We start from the raw sequence: 24,802 nt of genomic DNA, 5'->3' as shown, positions 1-24,802 counted from the left end.
TTTTTATTTTACTTCAATATAAAGTAAAATTTCTTTTACACATACAAAGGTCGATACAAAATTTCAACCACATCGTCCCGTTGTTTCTAGTAAAACTTTTAAAGTAAATGTAGTATTGTGGTAACTAATCTCTATCAATCCCTAACTATTTAGCGGACGGATACCACCATGCTTAGCTCGCTGAATCATATTGCAACAAACCTCCATACAAAGTTTCAGCCAGAGCAGCCGGCAGCCCAGTAGTTTCCGGGAAAAAGTGAAACGGACAGACAGACAGACAAAGAACGGCTTGATATAGATTATTTGATGACTATAAAATATAGCATGTCAGTATTTGCTCTAATATTTGTTAAGACTGTTATATTCTACACTGGATTGGCCGAAGGCGCAAGTTGCACTCAGCAAGAAAGAAGCTGTATGCCTTTATGTCAGGCGACTTAAGTGTGTGTGTGTGTGTGTGTGTGTGTGTGTGTGTGTGTGTGTGTGTGTGCGCGCGCGCGCGGCTCAATTAATGGCTTGACCATAAATGCATTTTGTTCGGATGTCCGTTAACAAAACGCACACGCTAACACCAGATGACGCACTTGTTCGTCACGTACGTCATCAGACAAGAATCAGGAGGGGGGAGGTATTATTTCTATTTCACAGGCAAACGAAAGGAATGGAAATAAAGAAGGTAAAAATAATTGAGATAGACGAGGAGTGGACTGTGCATACGTTTCTAAGATAGATTATAAAGGGGTCTGTATGCAGGCGCAAAACGAAAGAAATAATCCACATTGTTTTAGCTAAAGACGTCATGAGAGTAAAAAAGTGAAACCTTCTCCCCTCTTCTCTCATCCGTCTCTCATCCTCTATCTCTTTTACTGTTTTCGTGTCGGTTTATACTGTTATATATTTTACTTTGTCATCTTTTTCTCTACTTTCTTTTTGCAAACACACGAACATATTGACACGCCATACTAACACACAGACACAAAACTCCGAAATAAAGGTGTTCACCTAACTCGTATGCGAGCAAGTGCGTCCGCCCGTCTGTCCGCCTCTCTGCCTATCTGTCTGACTGCCGGTCTGACTGACAGGAGGAGAAACACGATGACGGTGTTACGAGTTTTAGGTTGTCGTCCGTCAATGGAAAGAAAGCCAGTCAGCAGAGCCTTTCCATAGGCTTGGATTTCTTTTTTTTTTTATTTAAAGAAGAAAGAAAAAGAAAAATAAGAAGCGAAGAAAGAACGGCCGGATTTTATACATATATTTATATATTTATATATTTCTACAATCGATTTTTTTTATTTTACAAAACATATGTAAGTTCGTTAAATTATATATCGATTGTATTTGTGTGTGTGTGTGTGTGCTTTAATTCTTCATGGATTATTTACGAAGAAAAAATACCTTGGATGTAATAAACGTGGAGAACACGCAAAATAGTGCGTTTGCGAAAGTATAACGTCAAAATGTAAAAATTGGACGAAAAAGGAAGGAAACAGGTTCAACAAAGAAAATCAAACAAAAAAAACGCCGACATATCACCTGGATTTTTATAAGAATCGAGAAGGAAATACTATACAACAAATCAACGAGATTATCAAAAGTAAGTAAAAACCTGAAAAAAAAACTTTATTAAAAATAAAAAGTAATAAATATAAAAAGGGGAAAATGTATAGTTTTATCACATTTTTTATATATTAGAATCAGTTAAAGTTTTTATATTAGAATCAGTTAAATTTTTTATATTAGAATCAGTTAAATTTAGTTTAAAAATTGTTTCTATCATATTATTAACTCCCTTAACTCCAGAATATGATACATGTTTTTAATAAATAAATAATAATAGCACTCTGTGTATTAAGAATATAACCTCTGTGTTATTTATTTTGTGTGTCACGTTTACATCCAAGTGACTGTCGTTTAATTGTTATGGACTCCCATTTTTTGTAATAATAATTTTACCAAGAATTTATCATAAGTTTTGGTTTCGGTTTCGATTATAGCTGATGGCACTCAAGTCATTTATTTTTTGCAAATAATTTTACCAAAAATTCTTCATAAGTTTTAGTTCGGTTTCGATTATAAGCGAAGGTACTTAAATCATTCATTTTTGTTATAAATGATTTTACTAAGAATTCTTCATAAGTTTATGTTTAGGTTTCGATTATAGCTGAAGGAACTCAAGTTATATAATATAATATATATAATATAATATATATAATATAATATATATATACATATATTATATATATATATATTATATATGATATATATATGATATATATATGATATATATATGATATATATATATGATTTATATATATATGATATATATGTATGCGTTATATATATGTTATATATATATGTCATATATATATGTTATATATATATGTTTATATGTGTTATATATATATGTTATATATATATATTTTATATATAAATATGTTATATATATATATAAATATGTTATATATATATATATATGTTATATATATATATGTTATATATATATAGGTTATATATATATATGTTATATTTATAGGTTATATATATATGTTATATATATGTTATATATATATTTTTATTGTATGTTATATATACATTATATATGTTATATATATATATATATATATATATATATATATATATATGTTATATATATATATGTATATATATATATAAAGTTTTGGTTTCTGTTTCGATTGAAGCTGCTGCACCCAAGTCATATAGATATATTTTTTTAATTTTTGAAATCGCAACTTTATAATATAAAATAATCATAGTACATATATAATAATATATACGAAATCTGCAAGAATTAAAATATTTAAGTCTACTTTACGACCAGGCTACGCCAGACGTCCCTGCTAGTTTGATAAATATTTTTGCAGTTTAAACAAAAAAGCTACAATAATATCAGAGTGTCTCCATTTACACTGAACACCTACAGAATGCTAACATCAATATATTACATATGAAAGATTCCACTATGGAATTTCCACATGTCATGATGATGATGATGATGATGATGATGATGATGATGATGATGAATAATTATAATAATAATAATAATAATGAGTAATTATAATAAGTAATAAAAGACATAGGACAGCGCTAATTCGATGGTAAATGGCTGGTGTGATAATGCAATAAAAATTGAAATGTTTATGCAAGAGTTAAGGAATTCTGGAAATATCAGGCGTAATGTCATTAAAATCTTGAATTATTGTCATCGAGTAATAACAGATAATAACTCTTCGTAAATTATTTACTCACTAGAAGTAGTCAAACAGGCCATCATCAAAGAGAACCACTTGTGGTTTTCTCTGACGTCTGAGTGACAACAAGTCTGCCCCGATTTCCAGTACTCTCCACCTCTTTCTCACTTTATCTCCTACTCTTTACCTCAACTTTGCAGATGATTTTGCGTTATAACAACAGCCGCTTATCATTGATTTCTCATTGGCAGCGACCATTGGATTTCACTGGAATTTGAATGGCAATAAATCATCCCTTTGCACTTATCCAGCGAGGGCTAATGAGTACTCTCTTTACTCTGTTTTTCTTTCCTGCTTGACCCCCCACTTATTTGGTGTAGCGCCTGTTTATAGCGACACACTTAAAAAAGGGGAACGGAATACAGGGAGGCAGGGAAGTTAACTTACAATTATACAGTTTCAGTTTTCATGATTCCATGCGGTATTATTATTATTATTATTATTATTATTATTATTATTATTATTATTATTATTATTATTATTATTATTATTATTATTATTATTATTATTATTATTATTATTATTATTATTATTATTATTATTATTATTATTATTATTATTATTATTATTATTATTATTATTATTATTATTATTATTATTATTATTATTATTATTATTATTATTATTATTATTATTATTATTATTATTATTATTATTATTATTATTATTATTATTATTATTATTATTATTATTATTATTATTATTATTATTATTATTATTATTATTATTATTATTATTATTATTATTATTATTATTATTATTATTATTATTATTATTATTATTATTATTATTATTATTATTATTATTATTATTATTATTATTATTATTATTATTATTATTATTATTATTATTATTATTATTATTATTATTATTATTATTATTATTATTATTATTATTATTATTATTATTATTATTATTATTATTATTATTATTATTATTATTATTATTATTATTATTATTATTATTATTATTATTATTATTATTATTATTATTATTATTATTATTATTATTATTATTATTATTATTATTATTATTATTATTATTATTATTATTATTATTATTATTATTATTATTATTATTATTATTATTATTATTATTATTATCATTATCATTATCATTATCATTATCATTATTATTATTATTATTATTATTATTATTAGAAATAGTTCCTTTTTTATAATAATAATAGTGATAATAATAATTCTGTTTATGAACATCTCTCTGGAAAGGGATGGGATTCAGTTCCAGAGGATTTCCCTTAATCCCGGCTTCAAAGATGAAGGGTTTTCCTAAGGATGTTGGTGGTACCTATAATTGCAGAGGTTTGAAGGCCGCCTAAAACATTGGGGATTTGTAGTTTGTTCAATTGGCATTCCAGACGACTTGATACTACTCCTAGTGTACCAACTACGACTGGGATTATTTGTGTTTTAACCCCCTGTATATGCCTTATCTCCAAGGCCAATGGAGCATAATTGCTCCACTTCTCATTCTCCTTCTTTCTCACATTCCTGTCCCAGGGTACTGAGAAGTCTACAATCTGCCAGTTTTTTGAGACCTTGTCAATGACGACCAAATCCGGACGATTATGTTCTAATTGCTTGGTCGTTATGACACTTTTGTCCCAGCATACCTTTACCTTATCATCCTCACTTGTTCTCACTTCATCAGGCACCTCCTCAAACCATTTTCCAGCACACTTCACCCCAACCCTCTTACACACCTCCCAATATATCTGGAGTCCCATGCGATCGTGTCTTTTGCGGTACTCTCTCTGGGCTACACCATGCTGCAAGGTGCACAATTGACTGAGGTCTTACCACAAATCCGGCATTCTGCAGCAACTTCCTCTCCTAGAACCACTTTTTTGAACAATCGTGTTCCTAATGCCTGCTCTTGTGCTGCACAAGCAAAAGGTTCAGTACTCTTAGCCAAATATCCAGCTCTACGCCATTGCCATGATCTTTCATCAGACACCTCTGCTATATCCTGGAAGAACCTTCCGTGCATTTTCTTCCTAGCCAGTTTCTCTGCTCTTTCTCTATCCATACGTTTCACATATTCAACCTTGGTCTCACATACCTCCACTTCATTGGCCACAACCTTAAGCATCCACTTCTCACTTCTAACCACATGCTCCTTCAATGACATCTCCTCGGTTCTAACACAATCTTTACACTTTTAAATCCTCTCCCACCATATTTCCTCTTTTGATACAGCCTCACTACGCTACTTCGAATGTGAAATATACCAAACATTGCTAAAACTTTTCTTGTTTTGATATCCATGGCATGCAAATCCTTGTCAGACCATTCTAAAATTCCCACACTGTATTTCAAAAATCTGACTGCCCAAGCATTTACTGCTTTCATTAGATTTCCTCCATACAGTTTCGAATTTGCACTTAGTTTCACTCTTCTAAGATACTCCTTCCTGACTTTTTCCTTCATTTCTCTGTTCATGATGCCTACATCCTCCAGCACTTCCAAATACTTACATCCTGTATCTTCTATTTCTTTCATGATTTCTCCATTTGGCAGCACTATTCCATTCAAATGAATCTTTACTCCTCTTTTCATCACCAGCACCACACATTTACTAATCCCAAACTCCATCCCAATGTCTTCTGAGTATGTCCCCACAAGTTCTACCAGTCTCTCCATTTCCTTTTCATTTCTACCGAATATTTTCAAATCATCCATAAACAGTAGATGGTTGAGGCGTCTGTCATCAGATCCAAAGTTATACCCCAGTTTTTCTCTCTTCAAGAGGATGCTCAGTGGCATTATTATCATTACAAAAAGAAGTGGTGATAACGAATCACCTTGAAATATCCCACGTTTAATGCCAACCTGCCCCATCTCCTCTCTGTTTGCTGTCAGCACCGTTTTCCATTGAGCCATACTTGTCTCCAAAAGCCCTACCACATTCTCAGCAACCTTCATCATCAATAGTGTTTGACGTATCCATGAATGAGGAACCATCAGAAGCCTTTCTGTAATCGATCCATGCTATGCTCAGATTCCTATTCTTCTTCGCATCCTGCATTATTGCTTTATCAATTAGTAGTTGCTCTTTAGTACCTCTCGAGTCTTTCCGGCACCCCTTTTGTTCATCAGGAAAAACAGCATTATTCTCTAGATGTTCATAAATTTTCTCCGCAAATATTCCAGTCAACAGTTTCCACATCAATGGCAGACATGTAATTGGTCTATAATTATTGGCATCTGTTTCTTTTGCAGGATCTTTCCTAATCAGTGTTGTTCCTCCCTTCACAAACCAATCAGGGGCATCCCCCGACTCTACAACCCTTTGCAGAGCAGCAGCTATAGGTGGATAAAGGCATGGGAACTGTTTAAACCAGAAGCCCATCACTCCATCTGGCCCAGGTGCCTTCCAGTTTGTTATCCTTCGTATGCCAGCCTTAACGTCATTGATGGTTATCTCAACGTTCTTCATCTGCTGCATTTCTGATAGCCTTTCTCTGACCTCTCCCAACCAGCTAGCCTTCTCATTATATCGGCCTCTGACAAACCAAATCCCACTCCAGAACTTCCTTGCATCTTTTGCATTTGGAGTGTTTTTACTTCCCGCCTGTTTACTACCATTTAAATCTTTATACAGCTGAGACTGTTTGTTCCGGAAAAGGTTGTTCTGCCGAAATGCAACACTTTTTCCAACAAAGTTCCTAATTTTCATACCACCAGTGTGAACCTTCTCTTTCAACATTGTTAGAACGTTCATCGTTCTTTTTTCCAGCAATCTATACCTCCTTTCAAGCTCGTCCTTGGCTTTCTGTCCTAGTTTAACTCCTTTTCTTATTTCTTCGATTCTACCAATATCTTTCCGCCACCGTTTAATACTTTCTTCAAGCCGCCTCTGCCAGTGTGGCCTTCTATCCTTCATTTTTCCCTTTTTCTTCTGTAATAAGCCAAGACGATTGACAACAACGTATGACGCTGCATACATAAGCCTGTTAAGTTCCGTAATCGATATGTTCTTTCTTATGATGTTGTGAATTACTCCTTGAATTATTTTTACCTCGTTTTTCACCTTCCGGCTATCACTACTCTTCATACTTGGAATCTCTATGATATTGTCTCTAAGAAGAACCTCTCTTAACTTCTGAAGTGCTTCTTTTTCTACAGAAGTCAAAGTTCGAACTTCATCACCACTTCTCCATACATCTGCTCCTTTCACTGGCTCCATTGTCTCAGAGTCAATGATTTCATCTGCCTTAGATCCTTCAAACTCTTTCGCATTACTTCCCCCAACCATAGGATTCCATACCTCCTCAGTTGTCCGCCTCCCATCATCGCTTACATTTCCCTTCTGCACTTCCACTCTCTCAGTTCTTTCATCAGAGCTAGTTTCATCAATTTTACTTTCGTTATTCATTTCATTCCTAACCATCCATTCAATCTCTTCTCTTGCAATCACTGAAAGGAGGTTGTTATTTTTAATTTGTTTTAACTGGGATACCAAACTCGCGACACTTCTAGCTCCTCCTCCTCCTCCTCCTCTCGATTCCCATTCTTCCTTCACTTTTCTGATATATCCACCAGATTTGGTACTTCCACTTCTTACAAAGCGTTCCCACAGTACTCTTCTTTCCTCATCCGTTCACCTTTTTTTTTACTTTTTACTCTTCCTGTTCCAACTCCCTTCGCGTCTTGCGACCCTCTCTGGCAATTCTCACTCCCCCTATATCCAGCCACATCCTCAGAATTTCGAACAGTTGTATGATGACGACAGGACCCACCCTGTTGACCAATGGGACACCTATCTGACGTGAGACCATCATAACATGTTCTAGCCTCATTCACGTCGTTATTTTCAATATTTTGCTTTGACATTCTCTCATAAAGGGGGTTAGTGAATTTAAGGTTACACCACAACCGATAGTTTTATCGAGACATTATCTCTAGGAGGGTTTCCCACCAAGGTCAAAGATCCCCTCCCGACCTTTTTCCTCCATCACCACCACTATTCCCATTACCACCACCAACAATAGAAATAAAATATAATGGCAACACTAATAACGGTAGTAAGAATATTAACAGCAAACACAAAAATAGGAATGACAGCAAAAAACAACACCTACCATTACAGCTACAGTAATAATAAAAACATACCACCACTACTACCACCACCACCACCACCGCCACCACTACCGCTACTACTACTATTAATAATATTAGTGATAATAGTAATAATCAATAAAATAATTTTTTTAAATAATAATAATAATGATAATAATAATAATAATGATAATAAAAATAATAATAAGTAGAAGAACAATGACAATAATAATAATAAGAAGAAGAAGACGAAGAATGATAATAATGATAATAATGATAATAATAATGATGATAATAATAAAAATAAAAATAATAATAAGAAGAACAATGACAATAATAATAATAATGATAATGATAATAATGATAATAAAAATAATAAAAATAATAATAAGTAGAAGAACAATGACAATAATAATAATAATAATAATGATAATAATAATTATAATGATAATGATAATAATGATAATAATAATGATAATAATAAAAATAAAAATAATAATAATAAGTAGAAGAACAATGACAATAATAATAATAATAATAATAATGACAATAATAATATTAATAATAATAATGATAATGATAATAATGATAATAATAAAAACAAAAATAATAATAATAATAAGTAGAAGAACAATGACAATAATAATAATAATAATAATAATAATTTCAGTTAGAAAAGCTTACTTTGTTCGTTTTTTTAACTCCTCTGCCGATGTTGCTTTTTACCAGAAAAATGTACAAAAAAAACAGAAATATAAAACATCCAAACATGTGAAAGACAATTCACGTTTAACCGTGAATTCAAGTTTTAAATTCTAATCTCAGTTAGAAACGCTTCCCCCCCTCCCTGCTATTTTTTTAAACTCCGCCGCTGATGTTGCTGACGATCGGAAAAATGTACAAAAAAACAAAAACATAAAACATCTTAATATGTATAAGACAATTCCTTGTTTAACCATGAATTTCAAGTTCAAATTAAAATTTCGGTAAGAAATTCTTACTTGTTTCGTTTGCTATTTTGTAAACTCCGCCGCTGTTGTCGCTTTTGTCCGGAAAAAATGTACACAAAGACAGAAACATAAAACATCCTAACATATGTAAGACAATTCCTTGTTTAACCATGAATTTCAACTTCAAATTCAAATTCAAATAATAATAATAATAATAATAATAATAATAATAATAATAATAATAATAATGAGCAAAACAAAAAGAGAGGAACATCTCATGGAACCAAGAAAACTGAAATTGCAAAATTTTAACTTAACTACCCCCCAACCTCCCGTGTCAGTGTCGGTATCAGCTCATACTACACTAAATAGTTGAGAAAGATGGAAAGACCGAAGAGAGAATGCACTAACCAGACCTCCACTGAATTAATGTGAAGAGGACTGGGACCTTGGGGAAGCATCTTACCATCCAAACCTCAGTGATAACTAATGGTCATTGCCAGCGAGAAGTCAGTCAAACGGATGTTGCGATGATACAAATTCTTGTGCAATGGTTATCGAAAGAGATGATTAGTGATGAAAATCTGGGGAGACTTGTTGTCACCCGGACACCATATAACACCACCGGCTATTGTGGGTGAGTAATCTCTGATACTATGTGTGACAATTGATGAGTAAAAATAATGAAAATGATTAGTTTCAATTGATAAGAAACAAAATAGAAGTGATGAGTCAATGAGGGAGAGCACTAATCAGACCTCGACTGAACGAATGCAAAGAAGACTGAGATTTTGGGGGAGCTTATTGCCACACAAATACTAGTGAAGACTAATGATCGCTGCCAGCGATAAGTCCATAGCTAGCAGCTGTTGTGATAATGCAAAGTCAATTGCAAAGGTTATCGAAAGCGGTGAAACGTACTAGAAGTTTAGCGAGACGTGTTATCACCCAGACTCCAGTATACATGACCGGTTACTATCAGTTAGTAATCTCTAATGGCATGTGTGAAGACCCCTAGTAAGTAGTAGTCGTATTAATAATAATAATAATAATAATAATAATAATAATAATAATAATAATAATAATAATAATAATGGATTGGCTTGTCATTCAGACTCCAGGGAACACCATTTGTTGTTGCAAGTGGGTAATCCACTGTATGAGATCGCCTAATAAGTAAAAAATATTATCTATAATATAAATCTTACCTGTCAGTTTAAATGTATGTATGTATGTATGTATGTATGTATGTATGTATGTATGTATGTATGTATGCCTTAAATTCCGACAGAGGGGAATGATTTTCACAAGATCCGTATTATTTTGAAGCTCGGCCCTTCGGATGACAAATATCTTAAAATTGACTAAAACATTAATTCCTTCACCCTCAACTGAGCACATTTTACAGGGAGGGGTCGCTTTTTTTTCACCGATATTTTCGAAAGTCACCCCTCTTTTCGATTGACTAGCCTTAATTTAAACCTTCATCACTTCCGGTTTGGCGATGGACGGAACGGCAAAGACGTCACTTTTATTTTTGTTTTTCCCATTCTTTTCCTCTTTCACAGTAAGGGTTCAAGCCAGCCTACTACCACTTTTTTTTTTCTTTTTTTGCTCAAAACACACCTCCAAACACTCGGGCAAAGCCGGTCACCCGGATTAGTTAATTATAAAACAAAGCAACGATGCACTGGCTTTACGTTTGGCTTAACTCTAAACGCTAATGAATAATTAGCAGCAGTATTTTTTATTTATTTATATCTTTATTTGGCTTTCTTTTTCTTTTCTTTTTTTTGTTTACTAGGTAGTCTGTAATTTACCAAATTATATTTGGAATGTTTTTGTTTTTTTTAATTTTTTTTTAGCTTTTGAAAGTTCCATCGAATTATTAGATGATTAGATGAAGTACATTATTAACAAAACAATGGTATCCTTCCGACCATGGAAAATTTAGTTAACGTGGAATTAGTTAACCGTTTTCACATCAAATCATATAGCTACTTCTTTTCTAATCGATTCGGTCTTTCAATCACCTGCTTCCCCCCTCAACCAAAATATCCGGGTTTTCTTTCTATTTTCGAAACCAAACAAAATTTCTTTTTCTTTATTTAATTGGCTACTTTTATGATTTTTCTTTTATTAATCTTAAAAGTCAAACAGATTTTTTTAATAAAAGAATTCTGTTAGACAACGAATTGAAAACGTAGTAAAACGACAAATATATATATATATATATATATATATATATATATATATATATATATATATATATTAAATGTTACCAAATGCAAGATAAGTTACTCGTCTTCCTACTTGGATAAGTGTTTCACAATTTTAACTTATTTTTAGACGTTTTTCTCTAAGTTTGAAAAACACAAGTTGCTTGGTTGGAGCGACAAGATGTGCGGAAATCCGATACAATCTATCAAAACTCGGCTGGTTATATTCATGTTAATTCAATCATGTCATTTGATCTGAGACCAGTCAGCTAATACCACGTGATCTAAATTTTCCGAGGCCAAAAGTTAAGGATGACTTTCGTACACTAGCACCCAATTTTATTAAAGTTATGTTGTTGTTTTTTTTTATCTGTTTGTAAACTGATAAAGTGTAAAAAAAATAATCTTTTAATTAAATAAAAAATTTGCTAAACTTATTTGATATGAAAAACACTACGGTTTATTGTTTTCTTATTTCGAACAATAATGAAACATTTATTTTTGTTTTGGTTTGTGTTTTTTCAACGATTATCGATAGATGAAAATGGCTGACTTGTTTGCAAAGGAACAGAACTACATTCTTGTTGATATTATTTTGCAATTATTTATTTTTTATATAAAAGCAACTTTAAGAGTTTCATTTACTTTATTGCCTTGCAGTTTTGAATGTAATCAATAATTTAATTCAAAAAAAATCATCAAACTTGTATCAACATTAATGTATATGCACATAAGAAATAACTGCGCAATCTGATTAATATAGAAATTATTAGTATTTAAATTATAAATTATTATTTGTAATGCATTATTATTATTATTATTATTATTATTATTATTATTATTATTATTATTATTATTATTATTATTATTTACTCATTAGGGGTAGTTACACAAGCCCTCATCTAAAATTGCTCTTGGAGAACAAATTGTGGTATTCCCTGGAGTTTAAGTGACAACAAGTCTCCCTCAATTTTTAGTTGTGTTCACCCCTTTCGATAACTTTGCAAAGGAATGTGCGTTATGGCAACAGCCGCTTACCATAAATTTCTCGTGGACGGCGACCATTGGTTTTCAATGAAATTTGGGTGCCAATAAGCCTCCCCTGGGTGCTAGTCCTCTTTGCACTCATCCAGCGGAGGTCTGACTAGTGCTTTCTCTCATCAGCCTTTCCATCCTCCTTGACCATAATTATTTGGTGCGGTGCCCGTTTATGGTGACACTCACAAAAAAAGTGGTATTAACTTACAATTATTCCGTTTCAGTTGGCATGATTCCATGTGATGTTCTTTTGTGTTTTGCATCTATAGCTGTTTTTGTGTCCAGTTTGTGTTTGTAGTTTATGTGTGGTGTTAGTCTTCACATTCACGGATTTTCCTTAATTTTTCTGCAGTTTTCATTATTGAGATTCGTTGTATCTTCTCTGCCATCCCTCTGATTTTAATCTCTCCCATTCTTTCTCCAAAGTTTTTCGGCATTATTCCTATTAGTAGTGTTATCTTTACTTTCTTCATTTTCCAGATCCCTTTAAGTTCCCTGGCCAGTTTCGGGCATTTGCTCTGCTTCTCAGTTTCTTTGATCCGCAATCTGTGATCTACTGGAACGGCAACATCTATGATCTGGCAGGAATTTTCCTTCTTGTTAACTATTATGACACCCGGTCTTCTTGCTTGGATGGGTTTATCCGTTTATATATTCATGTCCCATAGGATCTTGTGACTTTCATTTTCCAGTATTGCTGCCAGTTTGTGTTTGTACTATTTGTTTGTGTGTCCAAAAGCTAATAGTTCGTATAATTGATAATGTACTGCCTTCTCCACTTGATCGTGTTTATTTTTATATTTTTGGAGGATAGTTTCCTGCATTCATTTATTATGTAGTTTATTGTTTCGTCTCTTTATCCGCAGAGTCTGCATTTGGCGTTTTCTTGTATCTTGTCGGTCCTTTCTTTGATGTGGTTGGTTCTAATTGCGTTATCCTGTACATCTGTTATTAGTGATCCAGTTTCCCTTTTTAGTTTTCTCTTTTGTAGCCATTTTAAACTGTTTTTGTTAGTCTCTTCTTTTGTCATCCTTATGAATCGTACATGTAGCTATTCCTATTCCCATTTTTCTTTCCTTGTTTTATTCATCATCTCGTTTTCTATCTTGCTTGTTTCTTCTGCAGTAAGTATCCTTTCTATGTTCTGCGTTATATATTTTTCTTTATCTTTTTTTGTGGTTATTTGCACAGTCTTCTATACTGACCAGCCCTCTTCCTCCATCTTTCCTTTTTACATATAGTCGGTCAAGATCGTCTTTCGGATGTAGTGCATTGTGCATCGTCATGAGTTTCCTGGTTTTCTGGCCGAGATTCCTTAGTTCTTCTTTGGTCCAGCTTATAAAAAGTCCATAGCGTCTTATTAGTGTCACTGCCCACGTGTTAATTCCTTTAATTAGGTTTCGATTATTTAGTTTAGTTTCGAGGAGTTTTCTTGTTCTTCTTGGGTATTCATTTCCTGTTTTCTCTTTTATTTCCGTTGCTTTAATGGCGTCTGCTTCCAGCACTTACAAGTATTTGTAACTATCATTTCATCTAGTGCCCTTATTTCTGTTTGATTGGGCAGTATTATACCTTATGTTGCTTCTAGTTATCCCCTCCTCATCGTCAGCAGTGCGCACTTTTCCATACCGAATTCTATTTGGTTATCCTGGCTAAAGATTCTAGTCGTGTTTATTATAGTTTCTAGTTCTATCTTTGATGTTTTGCAAACATTTTCAGGTCATCCATGTACATTAGGTTGTTCATTCTTTCTTCTATGTTAGTGAACTTTTATCCAGCTTTGCATTTTCTTAGGATGTTGTTCATTGGCATCATGTCTATAATGAACAGTAATGATGATAGGGAATCACCTCTTTGTATTTTGATTTCAGTTATGTACTGTCCATCAGCTATCATATCCATGCTCTCATTGCATTTTTTATCAGATTAGTTATATTACTTGTCATTTTGTACATGCTCATGCATTCTGCTATGCATGCTAGCAGAATTCTATCACATGCTTTCTTATAATCTATCCATGCCATGGCTAATTTCTTTTTTTCTACTTTTGACCTCCTTCAGAATCCTTTCGTCTGTGTAATAGGTCATGTGTTCCTCTTTTTTTTTTTCTTTTTTTTTTTTTTTTGGCATCCTTTCTATTCCTCTGGGAGTAGTCCGCGGTTATGAAGGGACTGATAAATTTGTTTTCTCAGATGTGCAGTAAATATTTTCCACATTGTATGTAGTTGCTGGGGATTGTCCCTTTTTCTATGTCTTGTTGCACCAGTGTGATTCTAACTTTGGTCATCCATTCTGATAGTTGTGCTTCGTGGATGCATTTTTTCAGTTGCTGAACCAGTCTTTCATGTAGTGTTGTGAATTTCTTAAACTAATAGGCATGTATTACGTCACAACATGGTACTCTCCAGTTGGCCATTTTTCGTAGGGTTTTCTTTGGGGAGTTTTCTTGCTGATTTCATTCTCCATTCCCTCTTCTATTTGCTGTGACTGTTCTTTCATGTTTTTCAACTATTTTGTTTTTCTATTATTTTTTTTTTCTATTATTTTGTTTTTCTATTATTTTGTTTTTCTATTATGATTCTTTCGATCTTTCCGTTTTGTTTCCGTCGAGTCCGGTTCTGTATTTGTTTTTCCTCCATTTACATTTTGGTAGAATTGGCTTTCATTACTTTCAAAGGCACTGTTTTGCTTGCTCTGTTCAGATTTGTATCGGTATCGCCTTAATCTCGCTTCTTTTTCTGCTATTTTTCATTCACTTCTTCCTGTTTCTGGTTGAGCTTCTCCTCGCCGGTATTTCTATTTTCCTAATTCTTTTAGTAGTTTTTATCTTGTTTATTGCTTTGGCTTCTTCCTTTAGTTTGTTGAGCTTGGTTTCCAGACTCAATTTCCATCCAGTTTTTTTTGTCCTTTTCATTCTCAGTCTTTTTTTTTTAACTTCATACTTACTGTCTTGGCACCTGGATAGATTAAATTGTTTAGGTCTGTAATGGACTCTGTAGGGATGTATGTGAGGAGTTCACATTTGTTTCAGTTTTTAGTTTTTTCCACTCTTGGTTTCTTAAGGATGTGACCTTTGTTTTTCCTCATTCACAAGTTTCATGATGTTTTCTTCTTCGGCAATTTCATTTTCGTTAGGTTCTGTTGTTTTATAGGCCTCAGTCTCCATGTTTCTTGTATCCATAATTTGCAGTTCCTTTGCCTCTGTAATTCCTATGTTTGGGACTTCCTTGAGAAGAGTTTCTGCGTTTGTTCCAGCATTTGTATTTTGTTGTATTTCATTCAGTTCTAGCTTTGAAAGTCAGTCTCCCTTGGGGATGTTTCCTTGGTCTGCAAGTCTTTGTTCTGATGTATTGTATTTACTGGACATGTCCCATAACCCTTTCATCCGTTTGCGATATCCTCGGTCTGTGGGGTGACTTCTGTAGGTGAGATACATTGTGTACTATCACACATAAAGAATATGAACAGACGGTATTATGACGCGAACAAAAAATAAGTATTGTACTTAATATAAGTCGAAAGTTATCTTCTGTAAGGGAAGTTACACAGTAGTGCGTAGTCGCTAATAATAGCAAGAATGGGTGCCCTTTGTCTCCCCTGCCGGTTGTTTATTTTTTTTAAATCTTTTTATATTATCATAAAGATAAAATACTAAAACTAATTAACTAATTAAGTGGCGGATAAAAATCATAGACTGTACAACTAAATTAACGTTAATATAGGTAGTTAAAGGAATTATGTTCTTATACCTTATACAAAATATGGTTGTTAGTGATAATGCCAAATAAAGACAATTTAAAATGTACAACATAAATAGGTAAACTATTTCTTACTTATTCGAAGAAACCAAACAAAAGAAAAAGTCATCATGTGTATTTCAAAATATGGCCGATCCTAGTATGATATATTTTTTTCAAGTAGTTCTGGCGTTTTCACGTTCATCCTACCTACGTCAGTCATGCAATAGTTGAGGAAGCACTAAGAGCAGTCCACATGGTCTGCTAGTCATAGTGAATTCTGCTTATATTTTAGCAGACCGTTAGCGAACAGATATACCAGTTCATGGGGGGGGGGGCTTTAGAGTATTATTCAGGGTAAGAGATTTAAGTCCATCTAATGGAATTTCATTTATAACCACATTCACGGCAGCATGCTAGACTAATTAAACTTTATTTCTAAGGGAGTTAATCAACTTTTTCTTGTTTGAGTTTTTTTTTTTCGGGTTGTGTATTGTTTTTATTTGGGTTTTTTTCTAGTATTTTTTAGGGGATTTTGAAACAAGGATATTACACAGGTTAAATCAAAGCAAGAAAATTAAAAAATCATAAAATAAAGTCGTAAATTATTTCTTACTTGCTTATGCAAATAGACCATGTTATTATTATTATTATTATTATTATTATTATTATTATCATCATTATTATTATTATTATTATTATTATTATTATTATTATTATTATCATTAATATTATTATTATCTGTAGTCACTAGAAGTTCTCACACAGGTTATCATCAGATATTCCTCACTGACAACAACCTGATGAATGATAACCAGTCGCCACAGATTCGCAGCAATCTCCATTTCTTTCGATAATTACTTTTGCAAAGGACTTTGTCCTTCGCATGTGTACATGACTGAAGTTTTAATTATTTTTTCGAGGAGGAAAATCATCATTCTGGGGCTATGTGTTGTTCCTTTTGTATGCTTCGATATTTTTCTATTCAAAATTGTCTCGTTTGTTAATTACGTTGTTTAGTTTCTGCATTCAAAGTTTTGGTTGCTTTTTACCATCACTGTTCCTTGTATGGTTTCGATCTTACCTTCTATTCCAATTTCTCTTAGTTAGTTTTCCCTGTTTTCGAGACTGTACCCAGTGTTCATCCAATTATTGGTATAATAGTGATTTTATGAATGTTCAACGCATTTACTTTGTTTCTGTGCCTTACACGCTCGCCCAGTTGTCTTCTGGTACTGCGAAAATTATGATTTTGCAATTTGTTTCCTGTCTTTTCTCACACCTGCTCTCTTTGCTTGATCATGTTTGTTTATTTGTACCTCGATGTCCCAGAGGATTTTGTGGTTTTACAATTTCTAATACGTTTTCTGGTTTGTGCTTGTACAATTTCTATGCATGTTCTAAGTGAATATGTCTGCTTAATTCTCAGATGACTGCTTTTCTCAGGCAGTCGCATTGTTATATTGTGTCCGGGGTAGGTTGCTAGATTCATTTATGCGATTTACCGTGTTATTTCTTTGTTTGTGGGGTGTATCTTTTACTATTTACTTCAGTTTTGTATATCTTAGCTTTGATATAGTTTATTCTGATCGCGTTGTTTTGTGCTGCTGTCAATTCTCTGATCATATACTAGCGATGCTCAAAAGTTTCCTTGTACCACTTTTTTTCAATTTTCCATGTAACCGTTTTATTCTTCCTTTTTTTTCTTTCCGTCTCTTCTCTTTTTAAACTGTTTTCTTTTTCTTATTTGTTAATTACGAGTTCGCCCATAAACTCTCCCGTATGATAGCTCATTAGCAAAAGAAGGTAATATTATTTGGAGTCTGCATGATTACACATTTCCCTGAGATTTCAGCAGTTTTCGCCTCTTTTGATAACCGTTTCAAATAATTTCACTCGTTCACTTTGCCTCTTCATGACCATTCTGTGTATTACTAGCCAGGACTGTTGCCATCGAGTGTGTGTTTAGAGTGGAGGACAGTATATGCAAGTCCTGACTGTTCTATTTATTTCTCACTCGTATAGTGTTATTTGTATATGTTCTGTTCTGCTTAATGTTCATTCGTTTGTTTATATTCTGGTTATCATTCGTTGATTATGTGAGTTGGTTCCCGCACTCAAGGATTTCCTAAAGATTTTCACTGCGTTAAACCGTGCCGTACGTAGGGTTGTATGAATCTTATTTTCGATTTAAATTTCTCCCAATCGTTATTTGGGTTATTCCTAGTACTCCTACAATTATTGGCAATATATATATATATATATATATATATATATATACATATATATATATATATATATATATAGAGAGAGAGAGAGAGAGAGATTATTATCGTTATTATTATTAGCAGTAATAATAATAATAATAATAATGATAATAATAATAATAATAATAATGATAATAATAATAATGATAATAATAATAATAATAATAATAATAATAATAATAATAATAATAACAGCAATAGTACTGTCAATATTAGTATTAAATAGGCAACAGCGTTAACTGAGTTCATTTATAAGTTTATGCGTTTTAATGACATAAAGAACATAGTCCTTAGTATTAAAATTGACATATATTACAAATAACCGATCTTACTTGTTCTAATTAACTGGAATTTACACATTATTCACTAAAGAACCTCTTTCATACAGTTTCTATCTATCACTTTTACCCTCTCCCACCTTATACTGTTTGCCACCTTGCCGATCTTATTCCCCAGCTCTCACTCTGTGATGAGAATTCCTCTCTCGACCCTCTTTTATTTTGTACAATTTCAACCACATGTGCCGGTGTTCAGGGTGTCCGTGATGAAAGTGACAAAAGGAATTATAGAAGATTGGAACGGATCATTATAAAATTAGGCACCTCGAAATCTTTGCCTCTCTACTTCCTCTATTTTTAGTAAAATATATTTTATGGTTTCACATAATTGGAGAAAACGTTGCGCAATCTTAATTACATCTTAATGAAAATCACATCTTAATAAGCACAGTCGAGTTTTTAATATTTAACGGATTTTTCTCTGAGAAACAATGGCCAATCAATTTCATGCAATATCTATATTTTTATGGGTTTATTGAATACCCATTTATTGCGCGTTTCGGGTTAATCACTTTTCTGAATCCTTAGTAGAATAACGCAGAAAAGAACAGACAAAATACGAATTGTAATTTCTTTCACTTAAGCGTATGGAATCCATTTATTCCTTTATTTTCTCACCTCAAGATAAATTGACGCAGACCACTGTTTGCAATTCCACGATGCTTTTTCCGGTGGCGTTTATTATGTATTTTTTTTTAAAACCGACGCATATTTTTACAGTTAAATTATGTCGACGGCATAGGCGCACATTTGACTCACTAACGTACTTATTGTTGTGATTGTTATTTTTTTTAATATTTTATTTTATTGGGTCTACAAACAACTACTTTTTCTAACGATGTTAGTCCGTGATTTAACACAATAAACGCACGGGGTTTGAATCCGGATTGCTGATTACATAATATGCGAAGATATCTGTCGTGTGAATTATGAAATACATTTTTGAAAATGGCGATTTTGCATATTTACTTATTTAAGCGAACTCCGGTTTTGAAAATTGTTTGAAGTCCGCTTAATGACAGTCATTAATTTAATTTAATAAATTAATTTTGCTCAGCAGCAGCATCTACAGAGATTTGTATTTATTATACAGTTTAATCATATTTCGACAAATTTACATATTTCTTTCATCGCGTTTATTTTAAGTGAAAAAATTATATTTTTAATTATGTTAAGTAAATATTCATTTTCTTTTCCATTTAATTTGTTTAAATTTATCATCTCCTATATAAAATTTTAATTACAGAAATTCCTCTCTGAACCAAAGTACCGTAGGTTTGTAACAACATATGCCACATACAAATTTATTATGTCTAGACTATTAGCCGCTGTCTTATGTAACTTTAGAACGCCATTTTACACACATTTAGTCGTTATAATAAAATCCTACATTCCATCCTAAGAGCAACATTATCACAATCGCAACCATCTTTGAGAAAGTAGTTTATATTTTTCATTCTAAATATGAAGTCCTCCTAACGCTCCAAGTCATCACCGGGAGCAATTCTGTACTTTCGACATATATGGAGTTTCACTCTTCGTAACTGGATCTTAAACTCAGAGACATAACATAATCTTTCCCTTTTCCGATAAAAAAAAATAATAATCTCCCCAGATTAATTCCGCTAAATCTGATTCACTGAACTTTGACCATTCCCATTTTCCGAATTCACGGTATTCTCATGCTAAATGAACGCGAATGTACCATTCAAATATGCTGTCACAATGATACCTATTTTTTCCCTTTGAGTAAATTGCTGCGTTTGTTTTCTTATATTTTACGGCGAAAGTTTAATTTACTCTCTCTCTCTCTCTCTCTCTTTCCCTCTCTCTCTCTCTCTCTCTCTCTCTGTATACTTTTTTTCTCTCTGTTTCTCTCATTCTCACTCGCTTTTTGCATTTCTTTTTATGCTGAAGAAAAAAATTTCACAGCGATATCGAAGAGAAAAACAACAAACATATATTTCTTCTCTCTTTTTCTACCCTCCCTCCCTCTCTCTCTCTCTCTCTCTCTCTCTCTCTCTCGCTCGCTTTGTACCTTTGTTTCAGTAATTAATTCTATTTTTTCAAACATAGTTACGTTTTTTTATATGTACTTTATTTAAATATAATTTATTTAAACCTGCGCAATATTGCCGAATTAAAACTAAATGCTTCGGTAATATTGTCTACTGGATGCTCGACATTGCGCACACGTGAAGTTTTTTTGTGGGGGTAAATCTCTACATTAGGTCCACCCTTTAAAGGTTTTCGACTATGCTGATTAAGAAAATCTGATTCCATTTTTGCGGGGACAAGTACTTATAAAGATGTAAAGACATGTATTATGCACTGTAATTCACTGGCTATCAGGTTTGTACGCATACGTGATAAACAAATCTTCTTTTCTCGTACCGACACTTCCACTTCATAATTTTTCTTTTTAGCATTTGCGAGTGGGTATGGTGACAATGATTATCACGGTTAAATCTAGAGGAATTATTTTCCGCGTCTTCCCCACTAGAAAGGGGTTGTCTACTCCGAAAGTCGTACTTTACATGGGAATGTTGGAGTGTCTATTCCGATATTCGTTTTTAAGATGGGGAAGTTGGCGGTGTCTATTCCGAATGTCATTCTTAACATGGGGAGTTTGTGATGTCTATTCCAAACTCCGTTCTTAACATGACAATATTAAAAGATGTGAAGTGAAAAAAGTCGTAATTAAGATTTGAAAATAGGAAGACTTGAACAATAAACGAAAGCAGCTAGGACTGCTTCCACTGATTTCAGTCTCTCTACACAGTTCACACACAAACAAAATCCCCAACCTCTAAAACTTCTGTTTATACTTTCCAATATTATTCTAATGGAACATTTTTCGTCATTTTAATTATTCATACTGATTTACACATTCCCTTAATTGCTTTTTTTTTAATACAAAGAGTGGCTGCATGTTATCGCCCAAACCTGCACTAATCGCCAATGAAAGCCAGATTATTTTATTTTGCCAACGCCCGCCAGTGTCCACAATTATTTACGGACAGCAGTGGCCATGAACAACAACCGAAGTTTATTTTTTGTAAAGGGGGATAGGACAGACTTCCACCGGGCAACGTCAGTTAACCGGCTATGCTAATATATACGTAAACCCTAAGTCCAATCATCCATCATCAATTAAAAAAACAGATTCCTAACTCAATCGTAAGTAGACTCAGTAATAACTCAAGCGATGAAAATGCATTTAACACGTCAACCAATATCTATGAAACAGCCTTAAATAATAGTGGATACAAAAATATCGATATCAAATAGATGCAACAAAACACCAACAACTAAAATAAAATTAAACATAGAAGAAAAAGAACTATAATTTGGTATACAGCCCCATACAATCAAACGTTAAAAACAAAACTTGGCAAGAAATTTCTAGATCTTATTGAAAAACACTTTCCCGCAACCAACCACTTACACAAAATCTTCAATAAAAATACCTTAAAGTTATCCTACAGTTGTTGCAAAAATTTAGAGATGATAATTAAAGCACATAATAAAAAATATTAAATAAAAACAATGTAAACAACAACAAAATAAACAATAAAAAAGTAGACACCATGACAAAAATGAAACTAACACTAGCAGAAATAATAATAATAATAATAATAATAATAATAATAATAATAATAATAATAATAATAATAGTAATAATAATAATAATAAACCAACCCCGGACAAGAACAACCATACCATAAATAAAAAATACTAATAACGAACAAGATAAATGCAACTGTAGATACCGCACACTTTGCACACTTCAAAATAAATGTCTAATCAAAAGCGTAGTTAATCAGGCAACAATATTTGCGAAAGAAAACCCGAATAACAAGAAATATTACATAGGTATAACTTCCTTAGATTTCAAAACCCGATACTATGACCACAAAAGTATATTTAACAATAAAAAAACACAGTATGAAAACAACACTAGCGAATAAATACTAAGAACACAAAGAAAGCGAACATTCGCCGGTAGTCGAATGGAAAATAATAAGACAAGCTACCACGTGTAACGACCTAGACAACTCATGTAGATTATGCCTTCATGAAAAATTTGCTATCTTGTACTTTAAAGAACCCCAACAGCTATTAAACTGTAGAAGAGAAATAGCAAATAACTGTGTTCACAAGATAAAATTTACTCTAGGATAGCGATACAAAATAGCTTTAAAACTAACAAAAACAATAGAAAATAAACAAATAAATTAAATAAACATGAATATACATAAACGATCACACATATATGTATGTATATATATATGTATATATATGTGCATGTATGTGTGTACACGTATATATATTTATATATAAACTAACATGAAAAAAAAACACTAACCTGAATTTAAAACAGATCAAGAAGCTAAATATCCAGGCTAAATAGAGCACACACTAAGGAACAGGTCAACCAGAGGTCAAATAGGCCTTTGTCCGATAAATGCATTTTCATTGGCTGATAGGAAGGGCGCGGTGGGTACTAGAAAGCTGATTGGCTAACTAAAATCTCAATAGAAGATGCGCATATAAAAACGACAAACAACCACAGAATCCGCGCATAAGCCTGAAGAAACCTACAGTGGATGAAACGCGGAATATTCAGTGTAGCTTAATCGCCATATACATTTTATAACTTACTATATATATATATATATATATATATATATATATATATATATATATATATACACAATAAATAAAAGTACAAACTTTTTCAGCAACGCGCGCAATCATAGAGTATTTCAACAAGAATGATATCATCTTACCTTCGTCCATAGCACTCGCTTTCTACGCCCACTTTTATATTCTGGTAGTCATTGGTTGACACGGAAATATCTCTTATACAAAAACTCGAAAACATACATACATATGCATGCGACGAGTCGACAACTTGGGAATCGTCTCTATTTCTGCAACCGAACGAAATAAGGAAATAACGTGTCACTTTTTAATCGACATGAACTCTCCGATATCTCCGTGCTTTCGTATGCATATCTAAATTTAATCCATTCGTTTCCTCATTCTTTTCATATATATATATATATATATATATATATATATATATATATATATATACTAGCAAAAGTGCCCGTCGTTGACTGGGTTCAAAAACAGCCTACAGAAAATGGACTCTGATTTATGAAAGTATGATAGGTTATTAAAAGGAATGGTTGTAAAGAGTAGCTTCGAATTTGGTTGTATCAAAACCAAAGCAAAATATGATGAAAGTAAAAATAAAATAGATAATCCCCATAATTAATTAATTCAGGCGCGAACGAACACCCATAATATCATACCATATTTCTTCAAATAGAAACAATTATTAAAGAATACTTACACAGATAGATACGAAAAGTCTTTATTAAAATTTGTGCCTATTTCAATTCTATAGTGGCAGACCTCACAATTTTAATGAATCATCATTATGCCAGATCAAACATACCCATTCCTGTGTCTTGATACACCTTCTATCATTATATGTGATCAGTTTTCTATAATAGTCAACCATATAGATGGCTATTCGTGACCAGACACACACACAGATGTTCAGATTTATATTATATATATATATATATATATATATATATATATATATATATAAATAACTACTTAATTTTCTCATATAAAATTAATATACTGATATACGAAAGTAGAGATTTATGCGTAAACTGTAAGTATTTACTTCAAAAGTGCTCAATACGTAGGTAGAGTTAGTTAGTAATTTATAAAATATATATGGCGATTAAGCTACACTGAATATTCCGCGTTTAATCCACTCTAGAACTCTTCAGGCTTTTGCACGAATTCTGTGGTTGTTTATCGTTTTTATAGGCTCCTCTTCTATTGAGATTTTAGTCAGCTAATCAGCTTTCTAG

General features: G+C 32.5%; 1 long non-coding RNA gene across 1 annotated transcript in view; it reads left to right on the top strand.

Annotated features, from left to right (window-relative positions):
- The first annotated feature begins 491 nt into the window (after positions 1–491).
- The window catches only part of LOC145295834 (uncharacterized), a 56,354-nt gene continuing 32,043 nt past the window's right edge, over positions 492–24,802 (top strand). The window contains exon 1 of the long non-coding RNA XR_013869892.1: positions 492–1,594. This is a non-coding gene — a long non-coding RNA (uncharacterized LOC145295834). The remainder of the gene's footprint in view (positions 1,595–24,802) is intronic.

The sequence above is a fragment of the Euprymna scolopes genome, chromosome 16 (genome assembly GCF_053919585.1).
Source record: "Euprymna scolopes isolate OS-2025 chromosome 16, ASM5391958v1, whole genome shotgun sequence".
Taxonomy (NCBI): Eukaryota; Metazoa; Mollusca; class Cephalopoda; order Sepiida; family Sepiolidae; genus Euprymna; species Euprymna scolopes.
The sequence above is the reverse complement of the archived record's forward strand: the minus strand, read 5'-3'. Positions and strand labels throughout refer to the sequence as shown.